We start from the raw sequence: 12,769 nt of genomic DNA, 5'->3' as shown, positions 1-12,769 counted from the left end.
ATATACAAAAAGTTCCTCAAAACTGCCTTCAAAAATCTGTTTAAAGTTTCACTCTCCTTTAATCATTACATTTTAATATTCTAACATTCTAACAAGAGTCATGAAGCACCTTGCCAAATACAGTACGATAAAAATCCTTCCGGATGAAGTTTTTCTTTTTAAAAGCTTGCAACACAATTCATCTGAGAAAAAGCTACACGGTAAGAAAACGACAGACTAAAATATCACCCTTTTTCCATTCACAGCAGCACATTGCTTACTGTTAGCGTTGTTGTATGACTCCAGCAACACACTCCCTCATAAATATCAGCCCCTCGGAGACACCCCACTTAGTAAAGGAACTATCTCAAACAAACACAACCAACAGTGCCAGAAGGTCAGCTGATAGATGGGACGGGTGTTAAAGCCCAGATCTGAGCATATAATCTTCCCCATACCCCTAAAATACAGAGTTCAGCCTGTGACACAGGCATCATCAAAATATTTACCTGCGGTAATATTAATGTGCATCCCTCTATGGGTAAGAGCTGATCCTACAGCGCTAATAGTCGTATTGGCCCCATCAGAAAACCTTCAAGCTATCTCGCCAATATAGCAGCTCCAAGTACTTCACCAGGATTTGCATTCACCGACGCGGTTACAGGGGCCTGCGTACAGCTGGGACAGGCAGACACGCACACCCAGCTGTACACATTTCACAACTGCAGGAGGAGAATAACAGCGGAGAAACTGTAGACAGAGATTAGAAGCTTTCTTAAACTAATTGATATACTGGAAAAGGATGCAAGTGTCTGGGTGCACTGTAAACCAATGTAAATCCAGACTGCTGTCTCTCATCCCACCTCTCCCCTCCACAGCTGTGTCTGTGGCTCTGCTTCTCCCTGCATCTCCAGCAGCGTTAGGAGCCTGCACATACTCCAACAGTCAGGAAACCCATCTAGCTCAGCACCAAGTCAGCACAGACGCTCAGCCAAAGGAGAAAAATCCCCTCGGCCTGGGTTAGACCAATTTAATTGCCACAGAACTACTCTGTGGAGATACACTTTAAGTAAGAGAGAAGGATCTGGTCTGTACAAGGTACAGGATTTACCTTGGGGATATTGAAAGAAATCATCTCCTCCTCCTCTCTCCTCACAATTCTTCCCTTGGGTCAGTATTTCTGACCTCACAGCTACATGATCAGACACTTCTAGTGACTTATCGAGCCAAAAATTGACACAGCAAAGACTTACATTTAGAAGATTAGCCTAAACAACTTACAGGAATTGTGCACTGAGCAGAAAGCTCCTTAGCCCACTCTGAATAGACAGGAAGAGTTTGTAAGAGAGGAAAAATAGGACAAGATTGCCATCTTCTACTGAAAAGGGACAGGCATTTACAAGCAAGTATCCCCTGTGGCATACAGGGGCAGCACCTGAAAAAGGTAAGAAACAGCGACAGCAAAGTCCACAGCGAGTACATAAACAATTACTTTTAGCCAAGAATAAACATTTAGACTGTTGAATTTTACAAGTTTATCAAACACACGCTCTAAGTGTTTTCTAAAACATATCACCCTACCATTAACTCTACAGACAAGCTTAAAATACAAGATGCACGGAACATAACATATGAGAACACAGAGCTGATGTATATATATTTATAAAGCACATCTCCATAAAATCAGTGATACCCTCTAACAGACTAGAAATACTCAGGTATCACCTCATTTATATTAGAAATATTCCTTTAGAACATACCGGCAGTTTACAACACTAAGCAAACAAACCCAAAACACTCCCCCACCCTATATGATTCTAAGAACACAGATTTCACTTTTTCAATATGCTATCTGGATAGCACATATGCACACCAAAAAAGAGAGGCCCAACTAACAGTATTTAATTGGTTATTGGGCTTTTCTATAAGCCAGACACTACACAGAACTGTTTTAAAGTTAATACACACAGCAGAGGAAAGCATTACCTTGAAAAAATCCTCCCAAATCTTACACATTCTGAAACATAATAGGTTTTAACCACTGCTACACATAATATTGTGGAAACAATGGAGGTGGAACACAGCAGTGACATCTTAGACAGAATTTTACGTAAATAGCTGGCGAAAAAAAACAAAAGAACCTTGTTTTCTATGCAAACATATTACTCACAGAGTAGCCAGCACAATCTGTCCTCTCAGTTCTGTCCTTCAAGAAACACTCTCAAATAAAGAAAGATAATACCAGAAACTAGAATTCAAACTCGAGAAAAAGTTCAACAGTGTTTCTGCTGAACTACTGCTCTCATGGCACTTCAGAACTGTCCCTTCTCCAGAAAAAAAAAAAAAAAAATCCTCTCTATTTGAGCTCTAGTCAGGAGTATAAACTCACCACCTGACCATCTCACTTCAACCATCGCTAACAGCCCTTGTATCTCAGGCACCCCCTGCCTTTTCTCCTCCATAGTTTACGTGATTGAAGCATAAGATTCAAGATAAGCTTGACTGGTCTTCATTTCCACTTAACATTAGAATTGCACCTGAGGAAAATCTTCTGTGCTTGGAGAGCTGTTAATTTCCTCCTAAAAGTTGTAGATGATTTAAAGAAAGGCATCACCTCCCCGTGAAAAACCTTCCATCCCATCTGTAGGCAAACACAGCCAGCCTTGCAACACCAAAGCACGCAGCAGAAACAGATTTTTTTTTTTTTTTTAAATGGGATAATTAGCCATCTAGAATGGAAAAAATAAAGGCCGGTGTTTTCCTCACACCAAATAGATGGTATCAACTTGAGAGAAAAGCACAGGAAGCAACATACAAACAACAGCTCTTCCCGATTCTAGGATCACAGTAGTGCTGTGAGTGAGGATCATAAAGTGTTAAAAGCCATAATGAACTCCTGCAAATATAAAAAGCATGACCAGAGGTTTAAAAAAAAATCTCTCAAGAAATCTGCTTGAAAACTTTTTTCTTTTTCGGCTTTACCACCACAACTTCTTACAGAAGCATCTGATTTTCAAAGACTTTGAAATGTTAGCACAAGTACTGTCACGCAAATATTCAACAAATAAATAGTAATTTTTATATTTCCACACTATGACGGTGTTTTATTCGGTTAGGTAAGTCTGTCCTGCTGAAAGTACCTTTGTGTCTGAACAGCAAATGTTGGTTTTGTTAGCTTGTTGAAACTTCAGAACAAAAGTTCAGTTTGTGTTTCTTCAAAGTATCTTGCAAGAGAAAAACATTTTTTTTTTCAACAAAAGCACTACAGACCCAGAAAAGTACAGAAGCGATGTACGTGCCAATCTCAGAGAAAGGCTCTGGTATGACAAGACATCAAGGCAGTCGGGAAGCAAGCTTTTTTCCAAAGACACCTTCAACTTTACAGAAGCATTATGGTTTTACCTTAAACCTTCTGCAGGCTGGGATGTCAGCAGGGCACTGTCATCTAAACGCCACGGTGCGGAGAAGCCCAGGGTCTTTCGGTAGCGTTAGAGCCCGGCTTGTGACGGACTCTGTCGGCCCACGATCCCCACGGCAGTGAGCTGCGGCGAGTGCTCAAACCCCGCCGCCATTAACGGCCTGTGCGAAGGGCTCCCGGTACCCGCCGGAGTCACAGAATCACCCAGGCTGGAAGGGACCTTGAAGATCTCCCAGTCCCACCGTTAGTCCGGCGACGCCTGTCCGGCTCCTCGGGACCACCCCGGTGAGGAGGAGCTGACCGGAGGGTGACGGCTCTCTCCTCTCGCCCCGCTCGGAGCGGAGGGCGGCCCGGGCCCGGGAGCGTCCCCCGGCGGGAGCCAGGACAGGGCTGCTGGCGGGGCCCTTCGGCGGGCTCGGCCCGGCCCCGCTGCAAAGGCTCCCCCAGCGCCGGGCTCCCCGCGCCGAGGGCCCGGCGGGGCAGCGGCCGCCCAGGAGAGTTTCCCGCGGCTCCTGCTCCGGCGAGCGCCGCCTGCCAGTGCCGCTGGCGGGGAGCGGGGTCGGACGATCCCGCCGCCGGCAGCCGCGGGTCCGCGCCCCGGAGGAGAGGCGCGGGCGGCGGCGCGTCCGCCCGAGGGGCTTTTCCCGCGCAGCCCCGGCGGGGCCGGGCGGGGCCCCGGGCGGACCCTGCCCCCGCCGCGGAAAGCTCCTCTCCAGAGGTGCCCGGCCCCGGCCAGGGGCAGGCGGGGCGCGGCTGGGGGCTCTGGGCTCGGCCCCGGGTGTGCGGCCCGGGGCCCGGAGCGGTTCTGGGTGCGGGCTCCGCGCGGTGGGGACCCGGCCCCCTCCCGGCGGCGGGGCTGGCTGCGGGCTGCCCCGGCGGGGCTCTGCGCTGGGGTCGGGGTACGTGTCCGGCCCGAACGGGGGAATGCGGCGCGCCCTGAGTGTTCTGATCGGGTTACTGTGCCAGGGAGAATTCTGTCATTCCTCTCAAAACCCCCGCTTTTTTCCCTGAGGAGGTTGACAGTTGGATGCTGAAAAGGCTTCTACAAGTACCTGACCTGCGGGGCCGGTTTTGCGGGGCTGCCTGAGCAAAGGGAAGTGCGTGCCCTTCCCCTTTCCCCTTCCAGCCGGTGTATCCTGAACCTGCGGCAGTGAACCGAGGGGCGGACACGCAAATGTCCTTCCCAAGCGCCCGGAGCGGTGACACCGAGGAGCAGTCTGTGGTCGGTAGGGGTAGGTCAGGCTGCGTTTGATTCCGTGTGCTTGTTTCTCACTGCCCTGGAGTCGCTCAGGGAAGAGCTGGTGACTGTGTGTGCAGTGCTACTCGTTGTGGACCTTGACGCTTGGGCTAGTGCATATTTTGTCTTGAATAACGTTTTTTCAGCGGCAGTGTAGTTGCCGTCTCGCAGTTCCTGTCTCCTCGGTGAATTCAGCTCCAGGCTCCTTGTTTTCACAGTGCCTGAGTCAATCCCGGTGTTTCTCTATCCTGCTGCATTAATTTCCATAGTCACTCTCTTTGGGTGGAAGAGTCAGGACGGTTCCACTGTAAAAATGTGCAGATGGGGTCAGAGTTGGGCTTTGCTGAGGTTTGCACAGAAAAGGGGTTGTATTGCACTTCCTCTTAGCTCATTTGTGTGGTTGAAGCATAATTCTTCATCGCAGCTGAAGCAGGAAATTGCTTTGAATGTTTCTGATGCCAGCAGATCTTTGATCAACAAACCAAGAATCAGCAGCTTGTATCGATGTTAAAACCCGTCACAGGTGTGTTGGGTCTGGGGTGGGGGGGTCGGTAGCAGGGAAGGGGTTCCTGTGAGTGACTCTCTATCAGGGAGTGTAGTGATAGGATGAGGGTGAGAGTTTTAACCCGAAAGAGAGCAGGTTTAGGTTAAATTTAAGAAAGAAATTCTTCCCTGTGAGGGCGGTGAGGCCCTGGCACAGGTTGCCCAGAGCAGCTGTGGCTGCCCCCTCCCTGGCAGGGTTCAAGGCCAGGTTGGACGGGGCTTTGGGCAGCCTGGGCTAGTGGAAGGTGTCTCTGCCCGGGGCAGGGGGCTGGGACTAGATGGGCTTTAAGGTCCATTCCAGGTCGAACCATTCTATGATTCTGTGACTGACCCATCTAATATTTGAGGCTCGTTGGCTGTGAAGTAGAAAAAGAGCCAGTTGAATAAAGGCATCATTAATCCCTTTAGCCTTAGGGTCTGGATGTAGAATCTGACAACTGTGATGAGTTGTACAGACCTTTTAGTGCGTCTTCCCCCTTTGGCTACTGGTGTTTCTGTAGAGAGCCTTGATCCGTTCAGTACAGTGCTTCCCTCCTGACCCGCTCCTTTCTCTCTCCTGGTTTCAGCTGGTGATGCAAAGCAGGGTTTTCTTCTCCGTTTTTCCCTTTCTAAAGCAAGGGTTCTGTGGTGTAAAAAAACCGGGAATGCTGCCTTTAATTTAATGTTGTTCTGTCATGTCAGTCCTGTGCTGCTTCTGACTGCAAAGAAGTCTAAACACGCAGGGCAAGCAGAGGGTTGGAGGCACAAATTATGCCTTGCTGTAACTGGAGTTCCAGGGGCTCCAAACCCAGGTGCCTGGTGTCCTGCTCAGCCTAAGTGGGCAGTGAGCTAGCTAAGCCAGGTTAGAGCACCCTCTGCATACGGGGCTTAATTCATGCTGCTTCGTATGCTGACGTACCTCTCCTGGGTTTAGATCAAACAGGTGTATGTACAGCTAAGCCTCTGAATGATAAAAGTTGAACACTGTGTTAAATGCATGAGGCTCTCCTAGCAAAATTAGGTGGAGACTGGTTGATATTTTCACTCATACTCTTCCATAAACAAAAACAAGGCAATGCTGAACTTACTGCATGAGCTCTTTAACAGACCACTTGGTTCTATGTCCTTCCTCTACAGTTAACTGCAATGCCCTTCCAGAATCAGAAGCGCAGCAAATACATTTAACTAAAAGAAGCCAGTGTTAAATGGTCTTATTTAATGTTAGCAGGCAGCTGATGGGAATATCCTTAAATCAAATCTGATACAAAACTGAAATGTGTCCAAAACTTCTGCTGTGTGTAGTGTCACCCTTAGTGGATTTCAAACCTCTTCATTTCCTGGTGATCAGTTCTAACTGTCTAGAGCAATGCAAATAAGTTGGTAGCAACTTAGATCTTTTCTTACATCCACAGATATTTTTGAAAAAGTAGTTGTGACTTCTAAGTTAGGTCAAGTGATCCGCAGAAAAAAGACTCTACAACTCGAACAGAGTTATACAGCAGGGATGTTTACTCCGGCACCGGGGTGCAAGGGGATCTCTCCACAGAGCTTGCACACCCACGGCACATTTTACCAAAAACTGATAGAGTGTGGATATCCATATTCATTGGATTACATAACACATGCATCCATATGCATGAGTAAGGCTGGGTTAGTTAGAAAGGCCGATGTCAACAGTTCATGTCATCTTTGCACCTGCGCATTGCCTCCTGGTGGGCGTCTTTGGGTGGAAGGCTCATAGTCTTTCTCACTTTGTTTTTTCCCTGGTGCATGCGCAGATTCCCTTGGCCAATTTCTGTTTTTCAGAAGGTTTATTCCTTCTATCTTATCCAAGAGAACCAATAGAACTTCTACCATCCGTATATGGCTGTCTTTACTCCTTACTAAGATTCCAACTAGTTAGAGCCACCTGTTCCTCAAGGCCAAAAGTATAATATTTTGCTGGACATTGTAGCCCTTGGTAGATTTTCACAGTGAACTGCTTTGTTTTGATGAACACAGTAGTCCTTGGTAAAATTCCACAGAACAGTCTGGGCAAGCAGGATTCTTAGCAATATTTTAAAAATACTAAAAGTAATGCTACAGCTTGCTATAAGTAAGTAAATAAGTTGCTAAGCGGTTTTCTAGAAGTAAATACATCTCAAAACAAGTAATCTTTTCTCTGTATCACAAGTTGTCTAAAGATCATAAACAGGACAATTTTTTTCTCATTTATATTAATGCTGGAACAGATGTTGATTTGGAAACCTGTAAACTGAAGGATGTTTTCCACTAAGATTGGGTTGTTTGGTTTTTTTTTCTTCTGTGAAGTCTTCAGTATTTTATTTTTTTCCCACAGTAATTCTAAGGTGCAGAAGCAGCCTCAGAGGCACTATGGAATTACTTCTCCGATTAGCTTGGCTCCTCCTAAGGAGAGAAACTGCATCCACATTCAGAAGCTAGTTGAAGCAATGAAGCCATCTGGTGTATTGAAAGGTGGAGAAGAACTGAATCACAGGTTACACAGGTGTAACCTCTTGGGGTTTTAGGGCAAGCTTAACATGAGTTTTCTTTACAAGCTGGTGGTTCTTGGTAAAGTGAATAATTTAATCAATGAATGGATTTCAGAAACTTGGTGAGAGCAAGGTAAGGGTTTCTTTTTATATGTTCTTATCAAACAGCTGAAGCCTTTTTATTTCTTTCAAATGCAATACTACTAGGATTGATATTGAAGTCCAACTTTTAACTTCTTAAGTATTGAGTGGGGCTGTAGTAACTGCCATTGAAATAGGGTATAAAAGATACTTCAAGATGTTGAAATCTTCGGGGCACTGGATAGATGTGTGAAGTGGCTCTATCCGCTGACTTGTAGCAATTAACAAAGCTGAAAGAGCGTATTGTGGGGTGAGACAGATGGTCAGTGGCACTAATCTTGCCCCAAACAGCCTGCAGCACCCAGTCTAGTTTGAAGTGATTACCCTAGATTTGCCCTTTGTATAGCTCTTTGATTGTGTTAATTTATGTGTGTCTGCTGTGGGGAAGACTAATAATGGGTCTTAATTTCTGTGAATTAATGAAAGGACTGCTACATTACTCTTTTTTTTTTTAAGTCGCAAGCACTCATTTCAGAAACAGTAGCAGTCTATTAGACTAACAGTTCAGCAGGGAGTGAGAATACATTGTTTATGGAGGCGGTTGTAGTCTTTTAAATAACTTGTATGCTGCCTGAACTTGCACATAGATCAATGTGTATCTTACCTTCGAAAGTAAACTCTTTCTCTTCTACCCACAGAGTCTCCCCCATTCAGCAGTAGCAAAAGTTGGTGGCAAAATATTTACATTTGGATCTTACTGGCTTGGAGTACACACTGAAGGTGGAACTTTCGTTGTCTGGTGATAGTTCTAATGTTTGAAAGTGACCTCCAGCAATAACAGAAGAAATGGAATCTCTTTGCAGGTGCTGACAAAGATGCTGTTTCTGTTGCTCCTAGGCATGTAGAAAGATCAGATTCTTTTCAGTCATTCTTTGAAAAACTAAAACATCAGGAGGAAATAAAAAAATCTTAAGAGCGACTGAGCTCTCTCATTGACAATTGTGCAACTTCTACAAAAAGAATATTCATGTTAAAGCCTCATATTGGTAGTGGATGTCTTACAAGCCAAAATTTAGAAGCCGTTGTTTCTGAGCACCTTCTAAAATAGTGTTTCCTGCAGCTTGAGAAGTCAAGCTTTTGGTTCCTTTCCCCAGTGACTGTACGTCACATAAGGATCTTTGTGGTACACTTCTTCCCTGCCCATGGTTTGAGAATGAGTCAACTGTATCAGAAAGCAAGGTTGTCCCTAGGAGCCTTGCTTTAATCTTAGGTCTAGTAAGGGGCAGGAAGAGGAAGGGGCAGCCTGAAAACTAAGGAAGCTGAAGGTGATGTGGAAAGGCTTCTGTCAGCGCCTTTGCCATGGTGTCCCCATTTAGAACCTCTAATTCCTTCTCCCCTGGTCACGTTCCTCTGGCCGCTCAGCCCAAGACGTTGCGGAAGGGCCGCACGCTGTCAGCTTGACATCGAGTGAGTAGGGGCTGCGCTGTGAACGTACAAACTGCTTTGTAAAATCACCCTCAGGTGCATCTGTTGCACACCTTGTGTGTGAAACTGAACTCCTGAGAAGTGTTTCTCTTAGCCTGGTCTTCCTCGTGCTGGCACTTTGAAAGACTTCATGTGCACAGCAAATGAGCCTTTGCTGAAATGACTTGTCACCTGAGAACAGGCTCTCAGCGGGCTGCGGCACAGTTCTGACAAGGGTCTGCAGCACTGAAAACTGTCCCATAAGGTAGCTGACAGCACCTCAGGCACAGTAGAAAATCAAAATAAGGAAGGCTAGGGCATGCTGTCAAATGTGGACAGAACTTTTTAGATTTCTCTGGATGTTAACCAGCAGTAAGATAGCTACAGCAATCTCTTTTCTCCCTCACTGCCAAGGGAAGTACCTTACCAGCACTGGCACTGGTGGCTCGTTGTGCACTGCTGGTTCATTACAGCACAGGATCAGCCTCTGAATCTCTTGGCTAAGTCACTTTTTAAAGCCAGTATTAGACTGGCCATACTGTTTGCAGCTTACTAACATTTTTTTTGGTTCAGAAGCAGCTCAGTGTTGATACTGAGTAGTTTAGCAGTGTAAATTCTGTAGTTTATCACAGTTTAGGAAGAACATGAAAGTAGCAAAAAATGTTTTCTTACACAGTTATTTGTTCCTTTACAGCCAGTTGAAGATGCATATGTACCAGTTGTCAAGTTTGATGGTGTTGAGGTAAGTGTTTTGCTTTTTTTCTTTAAGTGCGAAGTATTTCTTTTCTTCCTTTGGAATAGGGTAACTTCTCCAGGGAGCTGTGACCATGCTATTTCACGAGGTTATTTGTACCTTAGAGTGTATTTAGGAAACCGTGATTGAACGGCCTGACCACAGCCTGTCCCAGGAGAAGACGCTGCAGTAAAATGGGAGCTTATAGGAAAATAAGCCCCCAGGAAGCCTGGCAGGCGTGGGACCATCCGGGACACCCCTTTCTAAACCTGCGATGTAGAGCAGGGTAGCTTGCTTGGACAGCACCTACCTCACAAGGACTGTGCAGAGTGGGAGCAAAGGCAGTGTCCTTGCTAACTCCTCCCAGCTCTGACAAGCTGGATTTCTACAGAGGGATGAGTGTGGTGTAGTTCACTGCGTGAATCATGTCAGCAGACTAAATGCTTTGCTGCAGATCAAAAATGAAGTGGCCGTGAGACGAGCAATCTGGAAAATAAAAAGTAAAATACTCTTTTGACTCCTGCCTGGGTTTGTCAGCTGCAGGAATCCTTGTTTCTTGAACACATCTTGTACAGTGAATGGAGACCTGCGTGTTGTAGTACCTAAGCAAGTTACTGCTTGGTATCACTCTCATGAAGACGCTTATTCTGCGACCTTCTTCTGGCCTTTGTCTGGTGCAGACATTCACAGAATAACTTTCTTACCTCAAGAAGCAGATGCTTCAGGATCAAAAGGGCTTGCTGCATAGAGAAAATGCTCTCTCCTTTGCTGAAGTACAGCTGAGGTGATTGAACTTACGTCTTTATTCTGTGATTAATTTTAAGTTCCCTTTTAATGGAAATTCTAAGTTTAGAGTAGTCTTCAATTTAAAAAACCCCTTCTTTTACCTAGCTTAAAAAGAAAGGGGGGATACAATGAAGGTTTTGCAAATAAAATATGGGACTTCTAGCAATTTTCTTGAGGTTTTTTGGCAAATAAATCTCTTGGGAGATGTATCTATAGTCGTATAGTTCTAAATAGAAATATTAACCACTCTTTTTTAGACTTGACTAACTGTTCCCCACTAGCGTGCTGTTCACAAAGAGAGCAGCATTCTAACTCACGGTTGACACTTTTTTTCCTCTTAAGATTGATCTGGTGCTTGCAAGACCGTCTGTGCAAACTGTTTCTGATTAATCTTGATCTCGGAGATGACTGGCATCTGAGAAGCCTGGATATGAGATGTGTACGGACCTTAAATGGTGAACGTATTTACACATCTTTAAAAAGAAAGTGTTACTGAAATTGGTCTAGAATGCACATTCCACATCTCAAGTTTCTGTACAAGGTGCATAAACTGATCTCCTGTGTACTTGAGATCTAAGGAGGTGGTGAGTGGTCTTACATTTAGATGTTTCAAGGAGTTGTCTGTTGAGATAGACCTGTATTTCATGTTTCCTTGATCAGCATTGTTCCAGCTTGCCACAGAAACTGCTTCAGATGAATAGGTAGAGCACTTGATAGAGAAGAATGTGTGATACTTCATAAAAAAACCCCAAAAGATATTTAAACTACCTGAAGCCTAACTTGTTCACTATTTAACAGTGACTGGTTTAATTGTTCCTGGCTGTTGAAAGAAACCTGGCTTTCAGAATCCTCTAGAAAGGCCTTATTAAAAATGGTTGGTGAGAGTCTATAAATAATGACAAAGCGGTGGAGGGCACCAGTTACCTGAAGGGATACTGAATGAGAGGTGTAATCTGTAATTTTTAACATAGTACAAAGTGAGTGATCCAAACTTGATTTCATAGATTTGAATGATAAATTGTAAGCTACTGATCCAGCATAGCATCAGACGGATCTGTACCTGTTACTAGGAACTTCTGTACTTAACTTTTTTCTTAGAGTTGCCAATGAAATGCTACATCTAGTGCCAAGTGAAGAGAACTTCTGGCTCATGCTCCGTGCAATTAAACGGTGGGCAAAAGGTGAGTAAGGTGATTGTTCATAATCTTTAAGCTTCTCAGAGGCACCTCACACTGAAAAAATACGACCGTTTGAAGTACTTCAGCTTTGGATAGCCATTTCAGTGACAGTTTTCAAACAAAAACCTGGGTTTTAGTTTAGATTCAGAGTCTGTCCACGGAGTAGAGTGGGTGTGGTTTTTAATGGGGGTAGAATGGGGAGAAGAGGGGAGTGCCTACAACACAAGGTGCTTTATTGCTTATCAGGAACCTGACGTCAGGTGATACAAAAGCCAAGTTAAGTATAAAAGCTTGATCCATAAGGAATAAGAAAGTACTGTTTGTGCATGTGGCTAGAGCAAGTGCTAGAAGCATGGTGGAATTTTTTTTCTTAAGGGAAGTTGGAGTGAAGCCGTAGCTGTAGCAGTGTAGGCAAATTTCAGAGTAGCAGTGTTTTGGGACGTGGTGTGGTAAGGATTCTTTTTCTCATCACTATTAAGGACCAACAGTTTTGGCTTCGTTGCACTGCAGTAACAACTGACTTTGAGGCTGAAGTATACTGAGTATTCTCTAGATTGTGAAGTTGGTGCTGCAGATTTGAAGGAATATCCTTGGGTATGGAAAGACTGCAGGCTAACGGCAGTGTATCCGCTCTAGGACATGGCATTTACTCCAACCTGCTGGGATTTCTTGGTGGGGTTTCCTGGACCATGCTGGTAGCAAGAATATGTCTGCTCTATCCAAATGCTTTGGCTTCTGCTCTTGTGAACAAGTTCTTGGTGTTTTTTGGGGGTTTCTTTTGGTTTTTTTTTTTTCAAAATCATAAGAGCTATTGTTTATTTTAATTTTCAGAAAGAAGTAACAGTTCTAGAGGTAGTTCTTCATATAAGATTTGCGTTG

At 44.9% G+C, this 12,769-nt stretch overlaps 1 pseudogene; it reads left to right on the top strand.

The window, feature by feature from the left end:
- The first annotated feature begins 7,417 nt into the window (after positions 1-7,417).
- On the top strand, positions 7,418-11,208 carry LOC141965211 (poly(A) polymerase gamma-like; annotated as a pseudogene).
- Positions 11,209-12,769: the final 1,561 nt, after the last annotated feature.

The sequence above is a fragment of the Athene noctua genome, chromosome 12, assembly GCF_965140245.1.
Source record: "Athene noctua chromosome 12, bAthNoc1.hap1.1, whole genome shotgun sequence".
Lineage (NCBI taxonomy): Eukaryota > Metazoa > Chordata > Aves > Strigiformes > Strigidae > Athene > Athene noctua.
The sequence above is the reverse complement of the archived record's forward strand: the minus strand, read 5'-3'. Positions and strand labels throughout refer to the sequence as shown.